This window comes from Ambystoma mexicanum, chromosome 3p (assembly GCF_040938575.1).
Source record: "Ambystoma mexicanum isolate Mex_15411 chromosome 3p, UKY_AmexF1_1, whole genome shotgun sequence".
In the NCBI taxonomy this organism is placed as follows: domain Eukaryota; kingdom Metazoa; phylum Chordata; class Amphibia; order Caudata; family Ambystomatidae; genus Ambystoma; species Ambystoma mexicanum.
The window spans coordinates 822,783,566-822,803,501 of NC_090925.1; the positions used below are offsets into that span (position 1 = coordinate 822,783,566).

The 19,936-nt window shown below is 49.8% G+C and overlaps 1 long non-coding RNA gene across 1 annotated transcript in view; it reads left to right on the forward strand.

Moving 5' to 3' along the window:
• The window catches only part of LOC138579621 (uncharacterized), a 141,062-nt gene that overhangs the window by 32,024 nt on the left and 89,102 nt on the right, over positions 1 to 19,936 (forward strand). The window contains exon 2 of the long non-coding RNA XR_011304099.1: positions 10,674 to 10,709. This is a non-coding gene — a long non-coding RNA (uncharacterized lncRNA). The remainder of the gene's footprint in view (positions 1 to 10,673; positions 10,710 to 19,936) is intronic.

Genomic DNA, 19,936 nt, shown 5'->3' on the forward strand with positions numbered 1-19,936 from the left:
TTTCTTGGCTGTGCTTGATTTCTAGTGAAAATCCATGGGGAATATTCACGTCCCACCAAGAAAATAATTCACCAGCCACCACTGTGATAGTTGTGGGTTTAGAGGAGTAAGGAGTGAGTTTAGGGTGCCTTCGAGTTGGCGAGGATAGTAGGAGTGTGTGTCAATGAGAGAAAGGTAGAAATCCCTTTTAGCACGATCAAGAGAAGACTTGAGAGAGTCAAGTTATATTTGCAGGTCCTCGTCAGAGTAGGAGCACCTCCATCTGTACAGGTGTCATCACATGTCAGTGCGGAGGCTGAGTTTGAATGGGGAGACCCAAGGTGGAGGAACCTGGCATTTTGGGGTGAAAGTTAGTAGTTAGTGTGAAGTAAGAAGGGTAGGATTTGTGAAGTAGGGACTGGAAGTTGGAGAAAGCGGTGTCAGTGGAGGAAGGGTCTGGAGAGTAGGAGGAGAGTGAGAGTTGAAGGGAGGAATAGCAGTGTCAATTCTCTCTTGGAAATTGGATTGGTAGGTGGGGAGGAAAGGTTAGAGGGAGGAAAGATAATGGTGGTGGATATAATGGAGTGGTCCAAAATAGATGGTGTGGCAGTAGTGTTAGTAAAGGTGTAAGAGATGGCGTAAGAGATGGTATCCAGTCATTTTTCCGAAGCCCAAAGTTTCGAATGTAAATGCTGAAAAAATTCTAATATGCTATCTAAATGAAGGTAATTATTAGTGCAGGGCTGTGGCCAGGGTTAGGGTTAGGGTTGGGGCTTGGGTTAGTTTAAGGGTTACATTGGGGGTTATATTAAAGTTAGGGTTAGGGATAGGGTTTGCGGTTAGGGTTGGGGTTAGGGTTGGGGCTAGGGTTAGGGCTTGGGGTTGGGGTTGGGGCTAGCTGGGTAGTTTAAGTGTTAAAATAGGTTCAGGGTTGGGGTTTCGGTTAGTTTAAGGGTTACATTGGGGTTAGGGTTAGGGTTGGGGCCATGGCTAGGGTTTAGGGTTAGGGTTGGGGCTTGGGTTAGGATTGGGGGGTGGGAGGGGTGGCGTGGGGGTTGCGGAGGAAACCACCCCCAATATACACAAAAACTTTAAAGCGTAACAAGGGGCTGGCCAGTGCTGACATTTCAGCACTGGACAGCTCCATGTAACGTTTTAAAGTTACAAAAAAACATTGAAATGCTACTTTTAACATGTAAAAGTGCATTTCTATTAAAACCAGTCCATGTCTATTGTCGACGGATTGGTTTCGATAGAAATGCACTTTTGCATGTTAAATATAGCTTGTCAAAGCTTTTGTTTTCGAAACTTTTGTTTCAGGGCTTTAGTGATTCGAAACTTTTGTTTCAAAACAATCACTATAAACAGTAAGAGATGGCGTAACATCTGGTCAACGGCAGCAACTGACTTGGCGCCATGAAGCTCTGAAACTGAATCTGCCTTCATTTCACCAGGTCCCGGTAGAGGCGTTGAGCAACATTGACTTGAACATCACCAGCCTGTGCCAAGTTTCTCTGAGCTACGAGCAATAGTCGCTTGCTGAACCGCACCTTTTTGTTGAATCCTGTTGAACTAGCTTGCCATTTACCTGCCTCTACTCTCCGCCCTCTGCAACTAATCCAGAACAGGACTGCGAGACTTGTCCTTGGCCTCAAGCCCTGGGATCGTATCTCTCCAGCTCTGAAATCGCTCCACTGGCTCCCAGTGTATGCAAGGATTAAATTCAAAACCCTCTGCATTGTCCACAAGGCTTTCTGGGGCCTGGGTCCAAAATACCTTCAGCTATCCCTCCTCAAATAACTCCCCTCTCGAGCTCTTTGCTCCTCTACCTCCAACTCACTCAGGGTCAGTCGTTTTTCTAAGAAACAAGCTGGGGGTAGATCTCTGTCTTCGGCTGGGGCCTCCCTCTGGAACAGCCTCCCTGCCACTCCAAAACTTGAGGAGAATCATCTCCGGTTCCGGAAGAACCTCAAGACCTTCCTCTTTTCTTCTGCCTTCGCTCCCCCTCTCCCCTGCTGATCTGTTCTCTCTTGGCACCGTGCACCTGGCCACCCTCTGTCTTTTGGGCCCAGGTACCTGCTCATCCTGCCACCCTCCCGCACTGCCTCCGGGCCACCACTTGCACTGGAGTCTGTATCTGTACCCATACAGCCCCCCCTTTATCTTCCTGCACTTATCAGACCTACCCTGTCTGCTGCCTTAAACCTAGCACTTGTAAATTGCTGGATGCATTACCACTGTTTGTTGCCTTTATTATTTATTTATTGTTATTTATGTGTTTCTCCTCTGCTTCGCACTTTCCACCTCTCCTCCCTTCCATGCACTTTTCCCCTCCCCCCTCTCCCATGCACTTGCACGTTCTCATTGTCACTGGGCCTAGTAAGATCGCTGTTTTGATCTCCCCTGTTGCCCTCCCTTGCCTTGTCGCGCTCTGAAACACTTGTGTACGAGCGCGATAGAAATAAAATATCAATCAATCAAAATTTGACACCAAACTCGGAGCACCAGAAAGCTTTAGAAGGCCAGCTCAATGCTGTTGAGACCCAATAGAAGCTAAACAGTTATACATCCAAGGTTTTGTCCCCCTGGCCTTTTACAATGGGCCCTCGTGAAATATACAAAATAAATGCACTTTATTTCTCAAAGACATATTCCTGAGCTGTGCTTGACTTTTGCACAAAACTGTTTACCCACAGACCCCTGTCCTTTTCCTCCCAAAGTCTTAATTCTCTGTGATTCTCACTAAAGGGGTGTGTTGTTAGCGCTTCATTTCTAATAGTTTGTCCTTTTAGTTCAAAGTCTTATTTTTGTAGAATCTTGATTGGCCATTTCTTTTACTATTGTTCTTTGGAATCTTCCATGCTGGCTTACACCCTCTTGATTTGTACAGCCTGCCCTTGGCCCATGCTATCTTGAGAGGTGAAGGAGGTAGATCTTTCATGCTGAGCCTGCTTCACCTTTGATTCAGATAATTGCTCTTCTAGTAGTGGTGAGGAGTTTTGAAGCCATTACTCATTCATGTACTCCTAGTGGGTTGTAGTCATTTTGTCACATACATATTATCATCACCTGAGTAAATCATTTGATGCCCCCCCCAGACATGCCCCGGGGGAAAACTCACAGAGGGCGCAGAACCTGTTCCTGGTCAGCCAGGCCCAGCAGCCCTGTTCGTCCAAGCTTTGTGTTATATTGTGCAGGATTTTCAGCAAGGGCAGAAAGAATACAAAGGGCCTCATTACAAGTATGCAGGGTTCAAAATTGAGTTTCGCTGAGCAGGAGATAATACCAGCTCCTGGGTGTTGGGCATCGCCCTGTAGGCAAGAGCTACTGCAGGAGAACCAGGAGCTACTAGAGATGCTCCTTTAACTTCTTGTCCGCCATATTACAGGTATGATCCTGGAGTTGAGGATTTACCTCAAGCAAAATACTGGAGGTAAATCCTCCAACGGTTCGCCTCAAAATTGGCAGAATTACCGCCAACAAAGCCCCATAGTGTCCTACTGACTCCAAAAAAAATGGGGATTTACGCTGCTACTGCCACTTGTCATTCCGCCGGAACAAATGGCGGTAACAATAATTCAGTTTGGTGGTATCTGGGTGGATTTACTGCCGAGATACCACCAAACTCGTAATGAGGCCCAACGTTTTTAATACATTTTTGCTTTATTATTCTTCCTTACAATGAAATAGTGTAATCGGCATGGTGTGAGTGTGTGCCCGTATAACATTGTCACGGAAGGGATTATCAAACACAAGCAGAGGGAGATACAAAAGCTATCATCACATTTTCATTGCTTTCAACCTGTTCAAGAGGTACTGCAAAGGGACATTAGGCCTCTTTCTACCTTTGCCGATATCCTGGCGGTAGAACCGCTAAGATATCAGCAAATGTAGTTACCGTTTACGGCACCCAGTCCTTCGGCAACTGCCAGAATACGGGTGCCGGAGTGACAGTGTAAATCCCCATTCATGGAGTCCCATAGGACTCAATGGGCCTCATTCCGAGTACGGCGCTAACCAATGGCGCTATTAACACCTTGGTTGACGCCGTACCCGGACCGGCAGCGCCTTGGTGGATGGCGGAATTACCGCCCCATTCCAAGGGTGGCGGGGCGGTAATTCCCCAATCCCCATTTACCCTTCCCCATTCCCATTTATGCCCCATAGGGCATAATGGGAGTGGGGAAGGCGTTAATTACGCCACCGTAAATTACGGTGGCGTAATTAACATCAAGGTCCCTTAGCGCCATGGTTTTTAACACCTGCTAAAAGCAGGTGTTAAAACCTCCATGGCGCAAAGGGAACTCGGAGTATGGCGGTAAGGGATTACCGCCACCGCTCTCGTTAGCGGTGGCCGCTATCCCTTACCGCCATACTCGGAATGAGGCCCAATGAGGGGATATGCAGTCATTACCGGCACCGGCAGTGCTACTGCCGGTAATGATGGCTTTTTTTGCTCGTAGGGCACCCAGCAAACCCGTAATCCTTTACTGTTCAGCGTTCATTAAGCCACGGACAGTTACACTGTCTATTTCTTTACTTCGCCGTGCAAAGGCACCAAGGACAGAATACAATAATATAAGGGGTTGTTATAAGTCTTTGGCTTTGTTTAAAAGAGCACTGACGACTCATCTATTTGCTTCGATTGTGAGCGTGTCTCTTTGATACTGGGACCCGTTTAGTCAGATATCACTTCTCTAGTAATGGATTATTTAGGACTGTTTGTTGGTATTTTTGTTTGGTCGTTTTTTGTTTTGTCCTTGTTAACGCCCTGATGCCTGCAGGCTAGTTGATGTATGGCGCTATAGAAGTATTAAATAAATACATAAATACGTCAAACAGCTATCAAGGCGACTGGAGCAAAGCCAGGATTCTCGGTAGAATATCCTGCAGAATACAATGGGCGCCTGGAATACACGAGTTCCAGTTGATAGTGCCTGTCGTGTCACCATGTTACAAAAACAGACATTGTCAAGAGGTGTGTAGGCTTGTTGGGTTTAAGGCCTGCTAATTAAACTATACATGCGTAGCCACGCAATCAAGGAGGTGGGAGAGATGGGGTGAGATGTAGATATGAAGAGATGAGGCCAGGTATATAACTTGCTGCAGACTGATGGACCCAGGCAATGAAAAACATATGCAGATCAGGTGACGCTTCACTGAATACCGAAATGCAATTTTTGCCAAATGCACCTTTTTTATTTTGGGTTAGTTTTCAAGAATACAATGTTCGCTGTGTTTTGCAACTGTTACATTTTACATAGTAAAGAGTTATTAGTAATTGTGGAATTGCTTTAAGCCTTGTAAAGACTGTAACATTAGCATGTGCCATAGAAAAATACCTGTGGTATCTGAAGAGATTGCACCAGTTAAGCACCTAAAGGATTATATGCAACAGAATGGAGTGCTGTGTCACATTTCAATGGTTGGAAGGAAACAACATGGCTTATTAAGTCTAAGCAATAAGTAAGTGTTGAATATTAAAGAATGATAAATGTATAAATCTCCAGCATGGGGTCTGGCATGGATTCACATGCTCATGAATATTCCCAGTCGTCAGGCTGGGAATCCTCGATAAAGAAAAAAATCAGTTTCAGTTTAGTTTCTGAACTGTCTTTCTACTATTAACCAATCACTGGTCTCTGGGTCATACTGCCCCCAGCCAATGACTGCCTTCTAAATAAGCCCCTCCTCTGGTAGCCATCTTCAGATTTTTACCGCACGTTCAAGTGTTGGGAGACCTCGTGCTGTAGCTCTCAAACTTTTACTGAGTTTTGCGTTTTTTTGAAGAGTTTACTCTTATATTTTCGGTCAATCGAGCCTCAAGCTCCATCGACTTTACTTCCGATCAACAGGGACCCGTTTTTGGAATTTTATACGCCCCCAAGGGCACTTTTTCGTCGTGTTTTCCACTTCTCGGAGGATTCCAGAAGATCTTTGAGGCCTACCCCGCGTGGACATGGCCCAGGACAAGGGAAGCATGACGCCTGTTGGTTCCAAGCTGTTCAGGAGCTGCCCTGGATGCGGACGTCAGAACGTCTTTAAGGAGGATGAGCATTCTCGGTGCCTCTATTGCCTTCACAACGACTAATCACATGTGGAGAAGGACTGTGCGTTTTGTAAGAACATGTCCGAACGGACCATGAAGGATCGTCGTGCTCGACTCACCAACTGGCTGGAGGGGAAGAGCCCAGCAGCGGATGAGAAGAAGAAGAAATCCGAGCGGTCTTCTAAGACCTTTGAGGGCGCTCCGGCGACGGGGGGCCCAACAAAAGGCAAAGCACCGCGAGTCCGCGCCCCAACCGTCGGTCCCATTGCAGCCGGTGCCCGTACCACAGGACAATTCAGGAGCTATCTTGATGGCTATACAGGCACTGTACACGGAGATAAGGACAAGGATGCCCTTACCCCCCCACTGAAGATCCAGCGGGAACCTGGTCCATCGGGGAGCCCACCTAGCAAGCGGAGACGAGTCCATCCTCCTCCCCACTTCCAGCCCTCACCTCCATCCCCTCCTCCAAGGGATGAGACGGGAACGGAGATGGCGACGAGGGGGGCGGACGATGACGGTGGTGACGACGGAATGGACCTCCCTTCACCACTTCCTCGGGCCCCCCCTGACGAAATTGGCTCCTTCCACGACATGATTGCCAGGGCAGCTGAGCTCTTCCAGCTCTGTCCCGAAGAACAGAAGAAGGAAGGTTTCCTCTACCAGTGGCGGGAGGCCAAGAGGAAGACTGTCCTCTCAGTCCCGTTACTGGACAACATCTGGGACGAGGGGCTGGAGCTCCTGAAGAACCCGTCCACGGCCCCTGCTAAGAGAGGCCGGTACGAGAAGAAGTACCAGCTCCCGGACTCCGCCCCTATGTGCCTCAGGGCACAGCCGTCCCCGGATTCAGTGGTCACCGCGGCGGCCAAGAAGAAAGCGGCGGGGGCGACGGCCTCAACTTCAACAGGTGAGGGGAAGAAGCTGGACGCGATGGGACGACGGGTCATCTGGCATGCTACAACAGGGAACTGTGGTTCAAGATCGCTCCCTTGCTGGACTTCCTCCTGGACGACAAGAGGGCTGAGGCCCTGGAAATCCTACAGGAAGGAGAAGTGGCGTCGTACCACGCCATTACGGTGGCCACGGACATTGCCGACACCGGCTTTCATCAGATGGGCAACGGCGTTTGCCTTCGCCGGCGCGGTTGGCTCAAGGCCACAGACTTCCGCCAGGATATGCAGACCAGGGTTCTGGACATGCCCTTTGACAGGAACAACATGTTCGGCAAGACAGTGGAAGAGTCACTGCAGGCCACCAAGGCGGACACCGAAACGGGTCGGGCCTTGGGTGTTCTTCAACAACGACGGCCGTCCTTTCGGAACTCCAGAGGCAAGCAAGGTGCCTCCAATGGATTCGGCGGCGGTTCCTCATCGTACCGCCAAGCGGCCCGCTCCTCGTCGCAGGAGGCCTACAGAGGATGCGGCAAGACAGGAGGATCCCGTCGTCGTCGCCAAGGCGGCAAGGCCACGACGGAGCAGGATTGAACTGGCCGTAGCATCGGGCCCCCACCCGAGCACCCCGGTGGGAGGCAGGCTGGCGAAATTCGTCAGCGTGTGGGAGTCCATCTGCACCGACCGCTGGGTGCTGGATGCCCTGGCCCGTGGGCACACTCTGGAATTTCTAAAGAAGTGCCCCCATATTCCACCTGTGGCCAGGAAGGAAAACCACGTCCCTCAACTGCTGCTGGAGGTACGGGCTATGCTAAGAAAGGGAGCCATCGTGCTTGTCCCAAAGAGGCTCCGGAGTGTACTCGCGATACTTCCTCGTCCAGAAGAAGACCGGCGGTTGGCGACCCATCCTGGACCTTCGTCATCTAAACAAGTACATCAAGTCCCAGAAGTTCGGATGGTCACCCTCCAGCACGTGCTGTGACAGCTGGAGGGGGGCGACTTCCTATTGTCGCTGGACCTGCCTACTTTCACATCCCCATTCTAAAAGGACATCGAAAATTCCTGCGATTTGTGATCCAAGGGCGACACTATCAGTTCATGGATTGAAGTCGGTGCCCAGGGTGTTCACCAAGTGCCTCGCACCAGTGGTGGCGCGGCTGCGCCTGCAGGGCATCCACGTCTACCCCTACCTGGACGATTGGCTCATCCGAGCAAAGTCAAGAAACTCGCCGTAGATCACACAGCGAAGACCGTCCAACTGCTCACGGATCTGGGATTCTCAATCAACTTTGCAAAATCCCACTTGGTACCGTCACAAGTCGCCCTGTTCTTGGGAGCCAGGCTCGACACAGTGGCGCGATTGGCTTCTCTGTCGGAGGAAAGAACGAAGGCCATCCTGGGCAAGGTACAACGGCTGTTGACCATGGACGAGGCCAGGGTGAGGTCCATCAAGTCCCTGCTCGGCATGATGTCCTCGTGCATCTACCTTGTGCGCCTGTGCAGACTGCGGATGCGACCACTACAGGAGTTCCTTGACGCCCATTGGATGCAAGCGGCGGGCAGCTTCGAAGACAGGATCTCACTCAACGAGACTTTCCGCCAAGCGATCCGGTGGTGGGGCACCTGCGCGCATCTGGCGGCGGACATGGACTTCCAGACCCCCTGCACATCAGGAAACGGTGACGACGGACTCCTCCCTGGAGGGATGGGGAGCGCACACCAGGGATCTCCACGCAAGAGGCCTTTGGCTCCTGGAGGAGAGGTCACTACACATCAATGTCCTGGAGCCCTGAGCCGTGTTCTGGGCCCTCAGGTCGTTCCTTCCGTCCCTCAAGGGCAAGGTGGTAAGGGTCTTCATCGACAACACCACCACGATGTTCTACATCCGGAAGCAGGGAGGCACCAGATCCCCAGCCCTATCCAAGGAAGCCCAGGATCTGTGGCACTGGGATGTTTCTGGTACCCTTCCATCCGGCAGGAATAAAGAACACCATCACCGACTCAGTCAGCAGGGAGCTGTGCTCATGCCACGAGTGGGAGCTGCGGCAGGATCAAGTGGATCTCCTATTCCGACGATGGGGCAATACCCAGATCGACCTATCCGCGACAGCGACAAACGCCAAGTGCCGGAGGTTTGCCAGCAGGTTTCCCCAGCCGAGGAGCATGGGCGATACCTTCTCATTCCCCTGTGACGGCCTGTTCCTGTATGCGTTCCCACCGTTGCCGTTGCTGCTGCGACTCATCAGTCAACTCAGACGGTCCCGGTGCAGGATGATCCTCGTCGCACCAGCGTGGCTAAGGCAGATCTGGTTCCCGTACTTTCTGGACATGTCAGCGTCAAACTGCCAACGGACGCAGATCTTCTCGCCAGAGATAGAGGCGCCATCCTCCACCACAACCCGGGGTCGCTGAACTTGCCCAAGGTGCCGTCGGACTTCCATCTCAGTGAGCCCTTGGTGTTACCTGTTTTTTTCCCGTGGCCTTCGTCGCCGGCTGAGAGGACTTTGCACTCGCTGGATGTAGCTAGAGCGCTGAAGTTCTACGTGGATCGCGCGAAGAGCCTTCGGAAGATATCACAACTATTTGTGAACTTTGGACCTGTGAATCAAGGGAAGGCCCTCTCGAAGGCTCACATTTCCAGATGGCTCTCCGGCTGCATCATGCACTGTCACCGGTTGGCAAACCGACCGTTGCCCGGCCGTCCGAGAGCCCCTTCGACCAGAGCGATCGGTGTTCTTGTCTGGCGTGCCCCTGCTGGACATCTGCAGAGCTGCTACGTGGAGGTCGACGCACACCTTCACGAGATTCTACTGCGTCGACCGGGATTCCAGCGAGGAGTCCAGGGTCGGCCAGGCAGTGCTGCGCAACCTGTTCGCCTGAAGGTGGGCCTGGTGAGGAGGTAAGAGTTGCTTAATGTTGAGTTGATTAAATGCTTAATGTTGAGCCTTGCCATCTCCCGTGGTTGTGCATATGTGTACAGCTATGTATTCTTATATTCATGAGCATGTGAATCCATGCCAGACCCCATGCTAGAGAAGGAACAAGTTACTTACCTGTAACTGTTGTTCTCCAGCATGGGTCTGGCATGGATTCACATGCGAACCCTCCCTCCTACCCCTCTGCGGCTCTTCTCTTGGTCCTACTGCCACTTCACGTGCTACCAAATCTGAAGATGGTTGCCAGAGGAGGGGCTTAGGTAGAGGGCAGTCATTGGCTGGGGGCAGTATGACCCAGAGACCAGTGATTGGTTACTAGTAGAAAGACAGTTCAGAAACGAAACTGAAACTGATTTTTTTCTTTACCGAGGATTCCCAGCCTGACGACTGGGAATATTTGAGCATGTGAATCCATGCCAGACCCATGCTGGAGAACACCAGTTACAGGTAAGTAACTTGTTCCTTACCTATATTTTGTGCTAAAATACGAAAACATATGTCAGTGTGGCTTTCTTTATTCAGAGGAAAGGGCGAGCTATATACTCATGTTGGCACTCTTGACACTCCATGGTCTAAACATGGAACTGGACTTCTAGATGGATAACAATTTTTAAAAAAATGTTTTTTTTTTTTTGTTTCTTGTCTTTTAACCATTTAAAAGGTTTTTACAAGTGTCTTGTTGTCTTTGTAGTTTTGGTTTTTCTGTTAGTCAGATAACAATGAAATAGGGTGGCCTAATTCCCAAGCAAGTCAGTTATACAGTTTACACTTCTTATGTTTGGCGATTTGTACTAATAATTCATGTTTCTTTTTTCTCAGGATTGGAAGGCTATGAATTACCACCGATTTCTCCAGGTAAGAACACCTCTCTTATTGTAACTTTTCGGAGGGAATGTTATAAGATGTCGATTAGAGAACACATTTTGCCTCATTACAAGTTTGGACTAGTGGTAAATAAGTAGCAGTAATTGGATTACTGCCACATTTTCTACCAGCAACGGAATTACAGCCACACCACTAAAATCTGTGTTTGGCCTTGAAGTGGTGGATTTACCTCCAGCATGATTCTGGAGACAAATTGTCCACCTTAGAGTTTAATTTCGTTGGATTTACTGTGATAGAATTACTGCTCGTCGTAAATCCACTTAAAGTCCCATGGATTGCATAAAGGAAAAGCAACTCCCGTTGTGACCACTGTACATCTAGTCCAACACCCCCTTTCCTCCATACCTATGGGTGCATTCCCTTGGAGCAGGGATGGGATCGGAGCGATAGCAAGCCCAGCACAAACCCCCTTTAAGAATTTAGAGAGTGTTGGGGTGGGTTACTCTGCCTGTCTTGCACCTTCCCCCTAGTCCGTTCATCCACCAACAGGACCTTTCTAAGCAATCGTAGGGGGATGGAGGATGGGCATTTGGGGCAAAGCGAAAATAGGGCTAGGAGTCTTTACTTCAACGTCCTATCTCCTTTCCTCCATATTTATGGGAGAGTACAAAACACTACACTTACCCTGTGCAGATGAAACTAAACAGAACCAAATATGTTCATTGGGACTGCCTGTCTGAACTGTGCTTCGACCCTGAAGCTGAAATCCTGCACATGTTTGCAAATGGCTGCTTTGCAGATGGCCTCCCCAGGAAAATCTACTGCCATGCTTTTCGCTCCAGATAAATGTGCATCTATATCCTGAGGGGGTGACTTGCTTTGAACTTTGTAAGCACATGGATATGCAAGAGACAATCCATCTGGCAATTGTGGTTTTAGCTGCTTGTTAGCTAGGATTTACTCTTCTGAATGTGACAAATCTGTCCAAGGACCTTTGAGGCCTAGTCCTACATTTCAATGCCCTTCAAGCATCCAGGTTGAGTAAGGTGAGATCAGCTTCTGTTTGCGGATCCAGAAAATAGCACTGCCAAAGTGATTTCCTAGTTTGTATGAAAATCGGAAACCACCTTCAGTAAAAAGGACGACTGTCCGCAAGAACACCTTTTCCCTATGAAAAGACAGGTAAGGGTCCTCCGTTGATAGGGCTTGAAGCTCACTAATGCGGCGGGCTGAAGTGATTGCAACCAGGAAGGCAGTCTTCTAAGAAACTAGTTGTAGGTCAATCATTGACATTGGTTCGAATTGCTTCCACACAAGGGCCATCAAACTAGTTTAAGATCCCAATTTGCAGTAGGACATCGAGGGCAGGGAACAGGTGATCTTTGGAATGACGAAAGATGCTAACCTATTTGTGAGGCACATCCTGTATGAAGATACTTGAGTACCTGTTTGAATCAGATTTAATAAGAAGGAAAGGATTTCATCAATGGTGCTTGAAGAGGATACTTTTCTTTCCCCAGCATCCACTTTCCCATTTCTTGGGAATGAGTTGAAGGCATCCTGGACGCTGTATCACCCTGTGATTGTCTTGAAATAGGCCTTAGTGGCTATGGGCCAATGTTTCAGGTGCCAGGGTGCTTAGAAAAGCGATTGTGGGCATGGATGACTCACCTTGCCTTTCTGCTCGTGAAGAAGATTTGGAAGGAGGGGTAGAGGAAGAGGTGGTCCATCTGCCATTAGTAGCAGGTCTGAGAACCAATGCCTCTGGTGCCAAGGAGGGACTATCGGGAGAAGCCCCTCTGACCGGAGGTCCTGAATTTATGCAAGACCCTCGAATTTAGTGGAAGAAGGGGAAATGCTTAAGCAAATCTGTTGTTCCATGATATTGATAACGTGTCCCCCAATGACATGAGGCATAATGGAGGCATTTTCTGTTCCCCTATGTCTCAAACAGGTCTACCAGAGGGAGGCCTTCAGAAGCAAACATCTCTCAGAGGACTTTCTCGCTGAGTTCACATTCGTGGATGGTAGCTGATCTCCTGCTGAGTTCATCTGCCTGAACATTTTCGGGCCCTGCCAGGTGGCTGCCTGCACTGAGATGTTGTCAATCAGTGCCAATAGATGATCTTGCAGAGCGCACGGCTTCAGGGACTTGGTGCCTCCCTGCTTGTTGTCATCACTCTGGTAGGAAGGCCTGAAGGGATTGAAACACAGCTTCCAGCTCAAAGAAGTGTATGTGCTCATGAGCGTCCTGCCGGTTACACTTGGCATGAATCTGCTGGCCTTCGAGGGTCGCTCCCCACCCTGCCAGAGACAAGTCTGTTGTTATAGTGAACTGATGATGAAGGTCCTGAAAATCTGTTCCAACCCGCATGTTTTCATTGTCTGACCACCACAGTAGCTCTTGCTGCAGCCATATCGTAATGGGTACTGGTGCCGTTAGAGTGTCTGACAATTGAGACCATGAAGCTACCAGGTGCAGTTGGAGGCGCCTCATCCCTAGCCTTGCCATAGGCATTGATAAGAAACATGCTGCCATCAGACCCAGCCGGCGTAGGAGCCACTATGGCGTCATCTGAGCATGGGAAAGGAACAATGAGGTTATTTCCAGTAAGCTGCACATCCTCTCTTTTGTCGGAAAGACTTTGCCACACTCAGAGTCAAAGATGAAGCCTATGAACTCCAGTCTCCGAGTGGGGATGAGCGTGGACTTCTTCACATTGATGGAAAGACCTAGCGCATACATAGGATCTAGGAGATAATGTAGATGCTATAATGCCTGTATTGTGGTCTGGGCCCTGATCAGCCAGTTGTCCAGCTAAGCATGTAGGTGAATGCCTTTCAGGCGTAGAAATGCAGCCACTGGTGCCATCAGCTTGGTAAACACCCTTGGGGCTGAGTTGAGGCTGAAGGGCAAGATTTTGTACTGGTAATGACGTTGGCCTATTGAGAACGGCAGGTAACGGTGGTGAGGGGGCTAAATGAGGATATGTAAATAGGCGTCCTCCAGATCCACATCTAATAGCCAGTCGCCTAGTTGATGGGATGACCATCTTGAATTTTTCTTGCGGTATGAAAAGATTGAAGCGGGAAAGGTCTAGTACCGTAAGCAGGCCAGCCTTGTTCTTCTTGGGAACGGTGAAGAACCTTGAATACAAGCCCCAACCCTCCTCTGAGGGATGTATACTCTCCACCATATGAGGAACAGTTGGGCTATCTCTTGTGAAAGCTAGTCTGAGCCTTTTTGGGAGAGGGGGGTGGGATGTCGGATTGGGGGAGGAGAGGGAGGCAATAGCCCTTGTGGACCACCGACAGAGACCATTTGTCACACATGATTAATTGTCACTTGGCAAGATGATGATGATGCACTCAACCTCCTACAAGTACTCTGTAGACCTGCACCGTTATGTCACTTAAACTATTTTGACTCTGCCTGCTTGTTACGAGGCGTGCTTGAGATCTGTCCAAGTCTATTCTGACGTTGCTGAAAACCCCATAATCTTCCTGAACTCTTGAAGGTGGATGACCGTCTCTGAATGCCTGAAGACCCAGGTTTTGCAGGCAGCTTAGTCGGCGTCACCAAAGACTTTGCCATCTGCGCACTGTTCTTCTTTTATTTTGTTTTATATCTGTATCTGAGCTAAAGAGTGCCACCCCATGAATTGGTAGGTCCATATTTCTTCCTGGACATCCAGTTGGTAATTGGTGGCTGTGAGAATCGCTGGGCACCTAATAGATGCAACTACTGCCATATCCCTAGCTGCTTTGTCGGGCTGCTTCTATGAGGTCTTGCACCACTTGGTCGGCTTCAGTCAAGCCTGAGCGGAAACCCGCTTGATACTCCGGAAGGGAAGAAAGAATTGTAGTCAGCAAGTTAATTCGAAAACCTCAAATTGGGTGTTGTCATCACTGCTTCAGCATCGACTTGTTGAAAGCCGGAGGTGGAGTTTTGGTATACTTTTTTGCCTGCATTGTCTAGGATGCAGTCTTCTTGCCCAAGAAGGTTCTGCAAGGATGATGAAGAAGCAGGCAAAGTTTGACTTTTTCCAAAGAGTGTCCCCGCTGCATCGATCGTGCAATGAGCTGGAGGATGGCCCATCACACATTGCTTCTCGTCCAGAAGTGACCTATACCACATGTCCACTCTTTTTGCTGACAGTGTTTGCGATAATATGAAGGCTTCCCCCACCCTGTCTAGCTGTAGGTATATACCTTTTATTATTATTATTATTGTATTTATTGAGTGGGGACCTAGTTTTGAGAAGCAATGGAGCACTCTGCAGAGTTATACAACAACACAGATACACAACGGAGCGCAAAGGGGTACGGAGGAGGGGTACAGCTATACAGGGTGGCAGGGCTAGGATACAAAAGGATACAGAGGAGGGGTACAGCTGTACAGCATGGCAGGGAGGAGAGGGGCGGTCAGCGTCTAACGAGTCAGAGGTGCGCAGGGTAAGGTAATGGCCTAGGTGTTGAGGAGGAGAGACTCCTTGAAGAGGGCGGTCTTTAGTTCTTTTCTGAATTGTAGGAGCGTGGGAGCGAGTCTGATGCTGATGGGGAGGAGGTTCCATAGTCTTGGGTCGTAGGCAGAGAAGGCTTGTTTTCTGGTCCTTTCCTTTTTGCAGCAGCGTATTACAAGTCTGCACATGTTCTGGGTTCTAGTGATGCGCTGTCCGCTGGAGAGGCTGAGTTTCTCTGCGAGGTAGCTGGGTGACTTGAGGGCGACTGCCTTATAGATGAAGCAGCAAGACTTGGACGTGATTCGTGCGTGAAGTGGGAGCCAGTGAAGGTCGATGAGTGCTGCAGTGATGTGGTTGTATCTGAGTAGACCCTTGATGAAGCATGCAGCCGTATGTAGGACCCTTCTCAGGAGCACAACAGGAGGCCTTCGAGGAGGGCATTGCCCCTATCCAGGTAGGATAGGGCCAGAACTTGAACGGTGGATCTAAAGATGTCCGGAGGGCTTGACTTTCCATCAGAGCAAGGGCTGATACCAAGCTGTCTGAGTTGTGTTAGCTATGTGTGCCTTGAAAGAAAGTTGTTGATGTAAAACCCGAGGGACTTGGTGCAGGAGGAGAGCTAGGGTGTGAAACCATCAGGGTTCATGGTACATAGCCCGGACTGTATGCCTGGGTGTTCGGTGTTGTTGGTGAGGTGTAGGAATTCGGTCTTGGAGGGGTTATGATATGACATGGCATTTATAACACGCCAATACACAAGTGTTTCAAGGCGCGACAAGTCAAGAGAGGGGGAACAGAGGGAAGACGAGACAACGATCTTACTAGGCCAGGTTTCATCCAGATCACGCAAGTGCAGGGGAAGGGGAAAAGTGCGGGAGGTTAGGGAGGGGACAGTGCAGTACAAGGGATGAATAGAACGAATAAAAGCAATAAGTAAAAAGTACGGGCAGCTGGTGGCAAGTGCAAGGGTAAGTGCAGACATAAGGTGTCAAGTGCTGGTAGGGGACTGTAGGGAAACAGAAAACAGTCCCCAAGTGCAGGAGTTGTCAGGGAGGCAGTGCAGGTGTGCAACTGGCAGGGGAGGGGATATGGGCTCGAGAGCAGAGGGTGGCCAGGTAACCAGTGCAGTTTCAGTTTTAGCCAGGAATTCAGCAGGGGAGAGGAGGAGAAAAAGCAGATGGAAAGTTTTGAGGTGCTCCCGGAACCGGAGATGGTTCTCCTCACGTTTCAGGGAGGCTGTTCCAGGGGGAGGCCCCAGCCGAAGAAAGAGCTCTACCACCAACTTGTCTCTTGGAGAATCAACTGACACCAAGGGAGTTGGAGGCGGATGAGCGAAGAGCTCGAGAAGGAAGATATTTAGGAAGAGAGTTGAAGGTATTGAGGCCCCAGGCCCCAGAAGGCCTTGTGGAAAATGCAGAGGGTTTTGAACCCGCAGCCAGTGCAGAGATTTCAGTCCTGGAGAGATACGATCCCTGGGCTTGAGGACAAGGACAAGTCTTGCAGTCCTGTTCTGGATGAGTTGCAGAGGGCGGAGAGTAGAAGTAGGCGGATGTAGAAAGAGGCTGTTGCAATAGTCCAGCCTAGAGAGAACCAGAGCTTTGGAGACAGTGAGCTTCTGGGGGAAGGAGAGGAAAGGAAGAATACCTCTGAGGAGGTGCAACTGGTAGAGAAACTTGTTAGAGACGTCAGAGATGTGAGGAGAGAAGTAGAGTGTGGAGTCGAAGATGACCCTGAGGTTTTTAGCCTCACAGGTGGGGGCAGGAAAAGGGCCAAGAGAGGCGGGCCAGAGAGTGACAGGAAAGCAGGGAGCGGGTGTGCCATTGAGGAGAATCTCAGTCTTACTGGCATTAAGGCAGAGATCACTGGCGGCACACCACTCCTGAATAGCAGACAGGCAGTCAGAGATGAGGGAAGGAGAAGAGGTGACTGAAGGTAGCCTGAAAATGAGATGAGTGTCATCCGCATAGCACTGAAAGTTGGGGCAGAGAGCGGCAATGCAGTGGGCAAGAAGTGCCAGGTATTGGTTGAACAGCCAGGGAGAGAGGTTAGACCATTGGGGAACACCACAGGTAGAGATAGAGGAGATGATGGATCCAAGTTGGACCTGGGAGGGTCGATCAGAGAGGAAAGAAGTCAGACACGCCAGGGCCTGACCGGTGATACCCAGGTTATCACGGAGACGGTTGAGCAGGATGGCATGGTTGACAGTGTCAAAGGCAGAAGATAGATTAAGTAAGATGAAGACACAGAGGGTGTTGGAATTGAGGTTGGAGAGCAGGTCTTCACAGATGTTCAGGAGAGCAGTTTTTTCGTGCTTCTGGCAGCTCTGAAGCCAGACTGATGGTCATGTAGATAGCCAACAGATTCAGTGTGAAAATTAAGCTGGGAGATGGCCAGCTTTTCCAGGAGTTTTCCCAGAAAAGGAGTGATGGAGATTGGGCAATAGTTACCCGGGCAGGACGGGTTGCCAGAGGGTTTATTTAAGAAGAGGGTGAATAAGGGAGTGCTTCAGGGGGGATGGGAAGACTCCAGCAGCGAAGGAATGGTTGCAGAAGTCGGCCAGAGCAGGAGCCAGGGAGTCAATGTGGTTCTTTATGGTTTTGGGGGAACAGGGATGAACCTGTTTTGATGAGACTTTCATAGATCAGACTTGTCTAGAAAAATTGTCTGGGGGGGAAAGGGGAAAGGCAGCGAAGGAGGCAGCAGAGGTGGCTGAAGAAGGGCCAGAGGAAGAGCAGGTAGTAGAGGGAGGAGGGGGAGAGGAAGAGAGAGAGGACAGGATGTCCTGAGTTTTAGAGATGAAATGAATAGTCAAAGCTGTGCAGAGGGTCTGGGAGGGGATAGGAGAGGTAGACACTGCAGCAGGATTGGCCAGTTCCTTGCAGATTTTGAAGAGTTCGGCCAAGTTGTTAGATGCCGCAGAGATGCAGGCTTGGATGTGCGCTCTCTTCTTGGTGCAAACAGAGAGCCGGTATTGCCTTTGGAGCAGGCGGCAGGCCAGTTTGTCAGAGGATGTACCAAAAGCATGCCATTTCCTCTGAGCCACCTTGCACTTGCATTTGAGGGTGACGAGGTCTGAGTCGTACCTGGAGTTGCACTTGGCTTTGGGCTTCAAGCGGATCCTCATGACAGGAGCAAGAACATAGAGAGTATCAGATATAGCAGAGTGGAGCATGGAAAGGGCTGTGTCAGGGTCTGAGTCAGCCAAAGGAGGAGGGCGGGGTGAGAAAGTGGTGTCGAAAAGCCTCAGCTGACACACGCTTCATGGGTCGGATAACCGAGAAGGTAAGTGGCAGTGCTGGAGTTGGCTTTCCCTCAGGGATAGAGAGGGTGAGCTGGGAGGAAATGAGAAAGTGATCACTCGAGGAGAGAGGAGTCGTGAGAGGAATAGAAAGGGGAAGGTCTGAAGACATCAGAACATCCAGAGTGTGCCCTCCAGAGTGAGTCCGGCCAGAGGGGAGAATAGAGAGTGAGAGTCACAGATGTCGCAAAAGAGTCCAGAGGAAGGACAGGAAGCATCCAGGTGGATGTTAAAGTCTCTAAGAAGGAAGAGTTGAGTGATCGAGACCAGGAGGGACGAGGAGAGTTCGTCCATTCAGAGAGGAAGGAGGGTATCTGACCAGGTGGCCGACAGATAGTAGCCATAGTAAGGGAATGGCTAGGAGAGAGAGAGAGATCCTGCAGACGAGGCATTCAAATATTCACTGGACATCCAAGACTGCAGGTTTTGAGCCTGTGGATGTCCTTGATGGAGTTCATCTTGAGTTATAGCTGTATATCGTCAGCGTATTGGTGGATATGGATGTTGTGTATGGTTAAGAGGGCTCCCAGCGGCTCCATGTATAGATTGACGATCACTGGGGAGAGGATCGAACCCTGTGGGACTCCACAGGTGACAGGTAGCATTGGCAATCTAGGAGTCCATCTAAACAAACTGCTGGCGGTTGGCGAGGTAGGACCTAAACCAGCATAGGACAAGGTTGCTGACCTCTCCATGCCTTTCTTAGACAGAACTGAAGAGAGAAACCCTTGGTCCGTTTGTGAAGTCTCCAGTACTGGAATCGTCATGTATTCCATCAGGCCTGTACCCTGTCATAGAAGGCTTTGAATGGCATGGACACTTCCTCACTGTCCTCTGAGGTATCATCCTGATCATCTGCTGCATCATCATCTGGCGGGTCAGGAGTGAGAGCAGGTAACAGAGGGTTCTTTGGAAAATGGGGCCTTGAGAGGGCCGTAGGCTGAGCACCTGTGTCTCCCGATGGGGAAGGAGGTGCCACTATTGTCACGGACTGAGGGGCTGTGGGTTGTGCAAGCGGATCCACTGGCTGAGGAGCTGGGACTAGCATTTCCTTCATGAGGGACTTTAAATATTGTCGTATTAGTCTTGAGTGCATACGCTCCTGGTATTTATTGAACAACCTGTCTTGAGAGGGTATGAAGGCTAGGGGAGAGGGGTGCAGTGGGGGTTGTTGGCGTAAATTGAAGCGTGAAATGTTAGGTTAAATATCACTGCTATGATAAAGGATTGGTTGCTGACATATAAGTTTAATGTTGTGTAAAACAAATAAAACAAATCATTGTTTTAAAAAAAAAACTGTCTTGAGAGGAAGTGGCTGCCGAAACACCTCAGGGGACCCAATGCTCATGGGCCTTGAGATAGACAGGGCAGAATATCCTCTCATACTGGGTAACCATTTAACCCGTGGAGGAAAGGGTGGGATCCCTGAAGTACCAAGAGGCAGTGGAGTGAAGGCAGAAATGTATGTGCGTCACATGGTGTGTGCTCCAGAA